Below are 10,834 nucleotides of genomic sequence, written 5' to 3' on the forward strand. Positions count from 1 at the left end.
ACGTTCGGCGTTGCAGAGGTGTGACGTTGTGTCTGTTGACCTTATTACGTTGACATTGTAGGCAATGTTTTGCAAAATTCTGACTGTCGCAATGGATTCCGGACCTGGTCAAACGTACCGGGGTGCGAAATGTTGTGGATTGCCCGAAGTAGTGCTTGGCGGAATCGTTTGGTGATTAACGGTAGGATGCGATCGATCGAAGTATCACAGTACACCTTTTTAAGGAAGAGCACACGAAATTAGTTTTAAGGAATGCTTCACTTGCCCATTGAGATAGGATTGGAGCTCTTCGTGTGTCGGCTGATCGGTAGCTAAGTCGTCGTAGTTGATTGATTGAAGAGTTGTTTCCGAGGTTATTGCTTCGATGCGAGACATCATATCGGCAACATTATTTTGTTCACCAGACACGTGACGGATGTCTGCGGTGATTTTGGCGATAAAGTCTAGTTGTCGCGCTTGACTGTCCGATGCTTTTTCTAGTCTTTGATGAAATGTGAGAGGTTTCTGGTCGGTGTAGACATGGCATTCTCGTCCTTCAAGCATCAAACGAAAATGCCGGATAGCGAGATACATACATAGCTGTGAGCTCCCTGTCGTAAGTACTATATCGCTGTTCTACTTTTGTAAATTTTTGCTGGAAGAAACCCAGTGGTTGGAGCGTGTTGTTAACTACTTGGTGTAGCGCTGCACCGGCTGCATAGTCGGATGAGTCCATCCACAATGAAAGCTGCGCGTCGGGAGTGGGATGTGCTAACAGCGTACATTTAGCTAAGTCTTGCTTACAGGCTTTGTAATGTTTTATATTTTCTTTGGTCCATACGAGAGTGAGTGAGGTGAGTGATCATTGCGCATGTTACCCGGAGTCATGTTGAATAATGGTGCTTGATGTTGAAGAGGATTTTTCAAAAAAGTCTATAAAAATTTACCATGGCGAGGAAACGTTTTTGGAAGTTTAAGATCTATGATAGTCTTGACACGATTTGGTAATGGTTGTATGCCGTCTTTGGTGATAAGATGCCCAAGGAATTCGAGTTTCGGTACTCCGAGTATCGACTTTGCGATGTTTATTGTCAAATTATGATCTCGCAATCGTTGAAATACGTTTTGAAGGCCTTTACGGTGCTCCTCCGTCGAGGTAGAAGCTATGCAGATGTCATCCAGGTAGACGAAAGTATTATCTACGCCGCGAAGGACTTCATTGATGAGCCGTAGAAATTTGTGCAGCGTTGTATAACCCAAAGGTCATGTGAGTGAACTCGTACAGTCCGAAAGGAGTTGTAATGGCCGTTTTGCATACATCTTCTTAATGTATACGGATTTGATGAAAAACTTTCTGTAGGTCGATTTTTGAAAAAATGGTTTTGCTTGATAATATGTGCGTGAAGTCGAGGAGAAACGGAATTGGGTACCTGTCCGGTACAGTGACAGCATTCAAGGCACAGTAGTCACCACACGGTCTCCAAGAACCATCTGCTTTGCGCACCATATGCAAGGGGCTCGCCTAGTTGCTACTAGATGGCCGACATATGCCAAGTTTCATTAAGAGCTCGAATCCAGTACGTGCTGCAGCAAGCTTGCAGGTGATAACCACCTTGGTTTGCTAAATACCGGTTGTCCGGACGTAATGATCCTGTGGATTTTGTTGAAACTTCTAGAGGAGTTTGATGAGTTATTACCGGAAATTTTAACAAAATATCCGAAAATGGCGTATTTACGTTGATGGTTGAAATATTCGGTGTATTAATTGACTTTATCGAGCACATTGTTTTTAACGCGGTGCGACGGTGAAGTAGTCGATGTCGATTGAAATCTGGTAGTATATTGAAAAATGATAAGTATGCGCCTATAATCGCCTGAAAAACGTCGGCAAATACGAACTTCCATACGAACTCTCTTTGTAAGTTGAGATTTAATTTAAGTAGGACTTAACCAAACACTTGAATTGGTTAAACGTTAGCAGCAAACAATTTGGTATGCGATTTAGATGCTTTAGCCAAACTTGAACACTTCGGTATGGACGCCACCTCTGCGCCGGAGTCGATAAGAAAACTCATTTTTCAGAACGTTTGCCTAATTGTGAAAAACAGTTGGCTGAGCAGGCCTAATTTGAGTCGGTTGGTAGCTGAGGATGAGCCATTTTGCACGGCTGTCTGCATTTACGGGCGTTACGACTAAGCTCATTTCGTTGGAGCTGTTGTGTGAGTTACGGGTACCTTCCGGGGTCGTAGATCTAGATCTAGGCCGAAATCGATGTCCGTGGTCGCTTAGTAATTGGTCGAGTCGTTGTTTGAGCGCTGCTATTTCGGCTCTCAGATCTTGGTCGGTAGATTGTTGAACGGTGCACAATTCGCTGCAGTCTCCTTGATGCAATTTAATGGATTGCCGTATGATGTAGATGTAGGTAACCGAATGATCCATAAGTCGTGGAGAATGCTCTCGCTTAACGTGTTTCCCGCGGCGCGTTTCATTTCGTTGTAAAGGTCGCTTGGGCGCCCAGAGGCATCTCGCAAAGTACACGCTGCAAGCGTCGCTGCTGGCTTTCCGTAAAATTTTCCAAAAGTTTCGTCCGAATGTAGCCGTATTTAACGTGCGCGGGGCAGCATTGACTATGCTGCGCAGTTCCATTAACTTTGAAGGTGGAACGCTTGCCAAAACGATATTAAACTTTGTTATGCCAGCCACGATACCCGCTTCATCGAACCAAAAGTTTAAAGAATAAAAATATGCCTCAACATTATCCTGTCCCATCTGGGGCAACGGTAGTCGTGGTACATTTTCTAAGATGTTCCCTCCCTCTGAAATCAATTGAGTTTCGTCGAGACTCATGATAAAAAATTAAGAAAATTAGTAATTAAAAAGTAAAAATGTGCGGGGTCTCCAATGTAGAGCGTTCGTGTGGGCACGTCCTTATACGACGAGTTTTCAAGAAGAAAGAGAACGATCTTCGAATTTTATTTGACATAAAAGGAAAAGAAAATCATACATAGCAAAATGTCAAAGAAGCAGGTAGAGTTACCATGCTTAATACGATTATAATTAACTTATGAGTGGCGGTGCTGCCACATATATATATATATATATAAAAGCTGCCGGATTGTGTAGCAGAGACAGTTCTGATAGAATGCTACTGTAATAAGGTTATACTAGATATTAATAAGAAGTTGTTAATTCCGATAATGATTAGTAAAACGTTAAGTTGTTGGAATTAGGAATAAAGATATGTGTATAGTCGTTAAATTAGGACCTTTATTTATTTGTGGAAAATTTTACAAAATTATTGGTGCTTAATTTGGATACTGGAGTATGAAAGAATCCGATAAAATTTAAAATTGTGTGGTTAACAATGTAGGCGTCAAAATTAAGTAAACAGCAATTCTACAATAAAAAGTTTTATTATTGAATTTAACGCTTACATTATAAGAGTTTAACTTAGTATAAATAATACACAAAAACTAAACACAGCCAAAAATAATTCACTTAAACTAAAAATACTCCCTTTTTCGCGTAAAATGAAGTAAAAGTATATATGTATATATGTATATCAATGAAGGATTGGATATGGAAAAAAAGAAGAGATATGAATATATCAATATAGACATATGGATCTAGTGTGTGGTAGTAGGCTAAATCTTTGCAAAACTTTACTTTCCTTTTAGCACAACAAATTGTAAAATATGCTTTGATGATAGTAAATTTTTTCACCCCAATTTAACACAGTGAAAAGTATTACAGTTTGTCACAGAGCCATATATTAAATAAATAAAGACGGGGTCAGAATGGATACGTTGATTCTGTAACGGAAAAGCATACAACTGACACCTGAGCTGAATGTGCAACTGGAAGGCCAACTGTAACATTTTTGCACACGGCAAAGAAAGCATAATAAATTAATTGAGTCAGTGCAAATGCACCCTCGTTTGTATAACAAAAGTGAAACACCAAAATCGATTGGTCAAGGAAAAATCTTGGAATTGTATGGCGAAATAATTGACGATATTAAAGAACAGGTGATAACTTGCGCGAAGCATCCACTGTGGCATACCTCTACATTACGTACACCACTTCATTCGCATAATTATCCATCATTGACGTATAAGTACTGCTTCTGACGCCACCTTAATTATTAGATCAATGCCTGAAACACATATGCAGTTATTTTTGACAAGAAACTGATTAGTGTAAATAAATGAATTGAAATTAAATAAAGATGAAAATGCTAGCTTTTCTTTTTTTTCAAAAAATTTCTTTCACTTCCAGCAGCCCAAAAAATATATTGATCTTCTGAGCTTGTTAAATTAAGATAGAAGAACAGGGGTATAGACGATTACAGGACAGATCGCTGGATGGATTTTTCAACAATTTGTATGTACGTATAAAAAAGTATCAGGTTAGTTCTAAAAGTCCACGCGAAAAGATGTGGATCAATTTAATCTAATTTTTAATTTAATTAAAAAGCGTATAACAAAATATTTCCATATAAGTCAGTTCCAATGTTAGTACTATTTTTATTGTAAATTTCATAATTGTATAATAAATAAATCATCAACTCTAACAATAGATATTTGGCCCATGGAGTTTTCCGCCAAATGTTTGGCTTGATCTTTCAGAGTAGGACTGTCGACAATTGGCAAGATTATGTTGGAAACATGTCCAGCGATTTGAGATGAACTTTTCAGTATGTGCTTGGCACAAATCAAATGATCCGTTCAACCTCAAGGCAGGAATGCTTAATGTTGTAGGAGCTGTTGACGGCAAACACATACAAATTAAATGTCCGTCTGTGATAGAAAATGCACATTCACCCAACCAAATGATTATTTCTACCTCAAGACAGGAATGCCTAATGTTGTAGGAGCTGTCGACGGCAAACACATAATAATCAATCTATATTTCTGTATTGTATTATTAGCCGTTTGTGATAGCAAATACACATTCACCTTGGTGTAGACAGAGAGCTTAAAGCATAGAGAAGGTGTAAATTGAATTCTGTATGATGGTTCGATAGGGCGGCTAACAGAGCTGATAGAATTGTAGTGAGGAATTCACCATTATCGCTGCTATTTAGCAGAAATGAGCACGTTCAATGGCAGAAATATATGTAAAACGACTGAATTCATTCGAGAATGAATAAAGAGAAATGCTTCGAAGAAAAATATACAAAGTCACACAGATAATGTAAAAAACATTCTCTGAGTCACATATGCGTGATTATTTTGTATCAAATGAACCATTTTTTCCCGAAAAGTGGTAAAAATTTTAATTTTTTTTTACAAAATTGGGAAAAATTAAATAAAAATAATTTTAATTTTAATTTTTAAATAAATTAATATTTCATATAAATTATATTTATTTCGACTAGTGAAGATGTGCCAAATGAACTTCATTTCTTCAAAGAAAATTGATGACCTTCACATATGCATATTCACATTATTTCGTTATCATTTCCATATTTGTACCAATTGAATTTCTATGGTATATATGTACATATGTATATTATTTCTTTGGCATATTTGTCTGTATGTTTACGAAAGCAAATGCGAGCCACATACATACATATCTACAATCATTCAAAATAACAAGTGTCGCACGCATCTTACCGCATCTCCGTTGTCACGGTCAATCAATGGCCGAAACTGACGTTTTGTCAAAGAGTCAATCTGTCGAAGCACTGACGCGACGACAAAGCGTCACAACATCAACATAGAAAATCCAAGCTGTGCCGAAAAAAATAAACGAATGACCGCCGATTGTCACCGCTTCTCTTGCCGCTGTAACAGCTTCGCCTACAAACTAGCGTAAATATGTATGTTTTTATATAACCTTGCATACATATCAACGCAGATTTTTGCTAGCCACGGAAAAATATTTTAGAATAGACAAATATTATAAATCGACAACAGCTATGTTGCCACTTTTCTCAGTTCTTTTTTTTTCTTCTTTCTTAGAACAAACACCAGGAAGTTGTTCAATTTATGATTTTTGGCTTTTGCCATCGTCGCGAAAAGACGCTTGTTGGCAAAGGCATGCTCGGGGACATGTTACAGCGTCTGTTTTTATAAATGAAGCGAGGTAGCTTGTGTTATATGCGCCTGCGTTTATGAATGAAATCGTTTTTGTTGTAAAATTTACTACATTTGGGCTTCGCCATTTCGGCTTATGCTATTTGAGACAATTGTTGTTTTTGTAGAACAATATTTCAATTTTTTCTTGGTGACATATTCACATGTGTACGCATATGTATGTTTGTAGGCTTGCGCATTATTTGTTCGGCAACATATACAAATATATGTACATATAAGTATATATGAATGTATGAACATGCAGTTAAATGCGCGAGTTAATTTTGATATTAAGTAAAATCCGAAATGTGTACTCTTTATTTATACTCTTAAGACTAACTTATTACATGCTTCTTACTTCTATTTATACTAACTAGTATGTTTACTTATTACTAGCTGATAGTTTGTTAAGATACCGATTATATTATTTGTTTAGGTTTGTTTACATATACTATATATTGTTTGCTAGATACATTTGGCGTTGGGTCTGGCAGTGAACGAGGGCAAGACGAAATATCTCCTGTCATCAAACAAACAGTCGTCGCACTCGCGACTTGGCACTCACGTCACTGTTGACAGTCATAACTTTGAAGTCGTAGATAATTTCGTCTATCTTGGAACCAGCGTAAACACCACCAACAATGTCAGCCTAAAAATCCAACGCAGGATAACTCTTGCCAACAGGGGCTACTTCGGACTGAGTAGGCAATTGAGAAGCAAAGTCCTCTCTCGACAAACAAAAACCAAACTCTATAAGTAATTCCCGTCCTGCTGTATGGTGCAGAGTCTTGGACGATGTCAACAACGGATGAGTCGACGTTGCGAGTTTTCGAGAGAAAAGTTCTGCGAAAAATGTATGGTCCTTTGCGCGTTAGCCACGGCGAATACCGCATTCGATGGAACGATGAGCTGTACGAGATATACGACGACATCGACATAGTTCAGCGAATTAAAAGACAGCGGCTACGCTGGCTAGGTCATGTTGTCCGGATGGACGAAAACACTCCAGCTCTGAAAGTATTCGACGCAGTACCCGCCGGGGGAAGCAGAGGAAGAGGAAGACCTCCACTCCGTTGGAAGGACCAAGTGGAGAAGGACCTGGCTTCGCTTGGAATATCCAATTGGCGCCCCGTAGCGCAAAGAAGAAACGACTGGCGCGCTGTTGTTAACTCGGCTATAATCGCTTAAGCGGTTTCTACGCCAATTAAGAAGAAGAAGATACATTTGCTTTGTTTTAAGATAAGGTTGTTGCGGTATTCAAACTCAAGGTTGTTTTGATGCATTCCGTTTACTGAAACAAAAAGTTGTTTTAATGTTTGTTACTATTATAAGGAAAACGTTCCTTAACTCGGCCACATGTAATATATTGATAAGTGATAAAATCATGATTTGAATTTCTGAATGTGCACATGCGGATACATACATTTATATGAGCAGATAATAAGTTTATGATATGAGCATGTGCAGAGCCATAAGATTACTATGATAGAAGATGTATACGTACATACATACATAGGTACATATGTATGTATATATCGTTGTGATAATAATACAAAAATATTTATTAGTATAGTATATTACGTAAAAATCAAATAAAATTATTAAATATGCAGGTCCAAATTGACTATAAATATTACTATGCATGCATTTATACAAAATTATACTCACATCATAATTATTTTTACATGTCAATATTGAATGCTGAGGGCAAAACGCAAAAGCAACATATGTATGTATATGCATACATTGCACATACAAGCGAAAGCAAAAATTAAAGCATGAAAATATCACAATGCTGTTGTTGGGAGTATCATAAGGAACATGCATACATATGTATGTATATTTATGTCTCTTCATATTCTTGAGCAGGAATAAAGGGATGTTAAACTTATTCCAGTGTGAGAGCGCCTCAAAATCAGCGTTTTTTATAACATTTTCCATTCTTGCCAGATTGAACAAAATAACAATTTTTGGGTATTTATCAACCCAATACCCAACATTTAGTACGAATAAAAATTACTAAATAGTGGTTATTTATTATATGAAGAAACTAATTAAATCTTTTTAAAGAATATTATAACAACTGACTTTTGTCCTTTCAGTACCCAATAATAGGATTTAAGCTTGTTAGCTCTCAATCATTAAATGTTTTTAATCATTTTCCATCGAAAATAAAACTATGATGCTTCAAATTACAAAACGTTTCATCAAATATCTTTAAATTTCACAAATTTATTTAATTTTCATTGTTTAACATTTTTTATAAGTGGTCTTGAACGATGCAACAAATCCCTCCGTTTACACATTTTTTTGGTAAGATTTCAATCTGGCCATCGCTCGTTTCCAATTGATAAACGTCAAAACCTACTGAACTCGATTAGCTGTCAAAGTTCAGTAGGTTTTGACGTTTAGCAATTGCTCTCTCACTTCCAGTGAGAGAGGAGTTAAACATCTCTTTATCTCTGTTCTTGAGTATGCGAGAGAGCTGTAAAAATGGAATATCAAAGAACTTGTTTTCCTTCAATATTATCATCATCATATGCCGTACATATATATATTATTTCTCTTCATATTCACTGGTTGAGTATGTGAGAGAACTGTAAACAATAAAATAGTCATTATGGTTCGGCTACCACTGCATGTAAGTATTTTATTACTAACTTCGGCACAATTCCGATTTCTTTGGCGCCGCGATTTGAAGGTACCGTTGGAAAGAAGAAGTCCTCCTGATTAAAAAATATACAGAGTTATAGGTACCGCAAACGCTTAGTTTACGAGATATTCGACCTTAAAGTTCAAAAATTCCCAAAATTCGATCATTTAATCAATGAATTAAATTAATCTATAAACTTTTAAATAAATCCACATTTTACACTTTTATCAGTTTTTTTACTGAAGAAATCTTTATTTTAAAAATTACATTTTACACTCGTAGTGAAGATCTTGTGTGTGCTAAAAATTACGACGAAATGGAGCGCTGCCATGTGATAATAAGGAAATTCACTGAAATTCCTTTTTTCCCAAAAATTCCTCTATCCATTCATATGGATATGTTCTTTATTTAAGTTAATAAACAAATAAGTAATATTATACACTCAGTCCTTTTTTTACGCGATTATTGGTTCTGCCACTAATCGCGTAAAAATGGTTATTTTTCCAATATTAACTGACGAATTGGTTCCGAATATAAAAAATATCGCGTATAACAAAATATACGCGCAAAAAAATATTCAAAAACAATACAATAAGTTTCAATTTTCAGACTTATGATTTATTCATTCATAAGAAAATAAAAAATACAAAACAAAAACCATATATAAAAGAGAAGAAAATAGAAAATAGGTAGATTTATTGAAAAAACCGTTCAATGCTGTTTAATCACTGTCATTATCCGCAGTGGAAATTATTCTTAGCCGCTTATTTTGATCGCCAGCACTGATATCACTAGAATTTGTATCAGGATCAATAGTAAGAACTATGGATTGATGTTCTGATTGACTTAGCATCTCCGACTGAGTTTGCACCATAAATTCAGTTAATTTTGTTTGAATGCTTCTTTTTGGACCCAATAAATTCCGATGTAGTTCTTTATATCTATCTTAACATGCGAACCACACGCCACGCCCTGCTAAAACGGTATTTCTTGAAGAGACGACATGCAAACAACCAATCACAACACAATCAACGGCTGATGCAATAATGAGGAACTTAGTCTTTTAACGAAATTCCCGAAACTGTATTCCCAAAAATTATTACGCCTAAAAATATGTATGTAAACAATCAAAAAACGACAAAATGCAATCGCGTTAAAGTGAGAAATTCGCGTAAAAAAGGAATTTACGGTGCAAAAATAACCGCGTTAAAGTGAAATAGCGTAAAAAAAGGACAGAGTGTATAATAATATTATATATATTGTCACCTACAATATATATATATATATATACAAAACAACGTATTATCAAAAATAAATGGAAAGCGCTGACAGATATAATAACCAAAATTTAACCATTTTATAACGAAAACTCAAATTTTGTTTCAATATCCTTGCAAGATAACCAAAAAATATAACCACTTTATAACGAAACTCAATATATTTTTTTTATTTTAACGCAGAAAGGAGTACTACGCGAAAGTACTTCAGTTACATAAATCACATATTGCATATGTATATGGTTAAAAATCCTACATATTTGCTGTTTAAGATGTGGTAAGGCTCGCTTTCCTCATAATTGTAAACAATCTAACCTTTTCAACGATGAGTGTGCTAAATGAGTTTTAAATTAATAAATTTAGGTAAAATATAACAAAATAAAAGTGAAATGTGAACTTATTTCACTGTTTGGAGTGTGTATTTAAATATACAGAGTGAAAAACGTGAACACATTTAGTGAAACATAGAGAAATACCATGTGTTATTAGTGCAAATTTTTGAACTTTTAACAATGAATATTCTAAAAAATAAAAGTTATTTTTATATTATTTTTGAATATTTCTTCTCTGGAGAAGCTTCCCTATCCGCACATACCCAATTTATACGGAAATTCGGTTTTTTTTACCCCTCCGCCAAAGTAATCGGAATCGTGCCCTAACTTCCATGGTTTGCTAATACTTAAATATGTTTGAAATATTTTTTTACTAAATTGCAATTGGCGCAACATAATAATAAACCAAATATTTCATATTTGCTGGCAGGGTTGTTTGGGAAAAATATATTTGACATAATCCATATCTAAGCGTTAAAAATGTCCAATCCCCATTGACAATATTGCTAATAA

This window comes from Bactrocera tryoni, unplaced genomic scaffold, assembly GCF_016617805.1.
Source record: "Bactrocera tryoni isolate S06 unplaced genomic scaffold, CSIRO_BtryS06_freeze2 scaffold_7, whole genome shotgun sequence".
Classification (NCBI taxonomy): Eukaryota; Metazoa; Arthropoda; class Insecta; order Diptera; family Tephritidae; genus Bactrocera; species Bactrocera tryoni.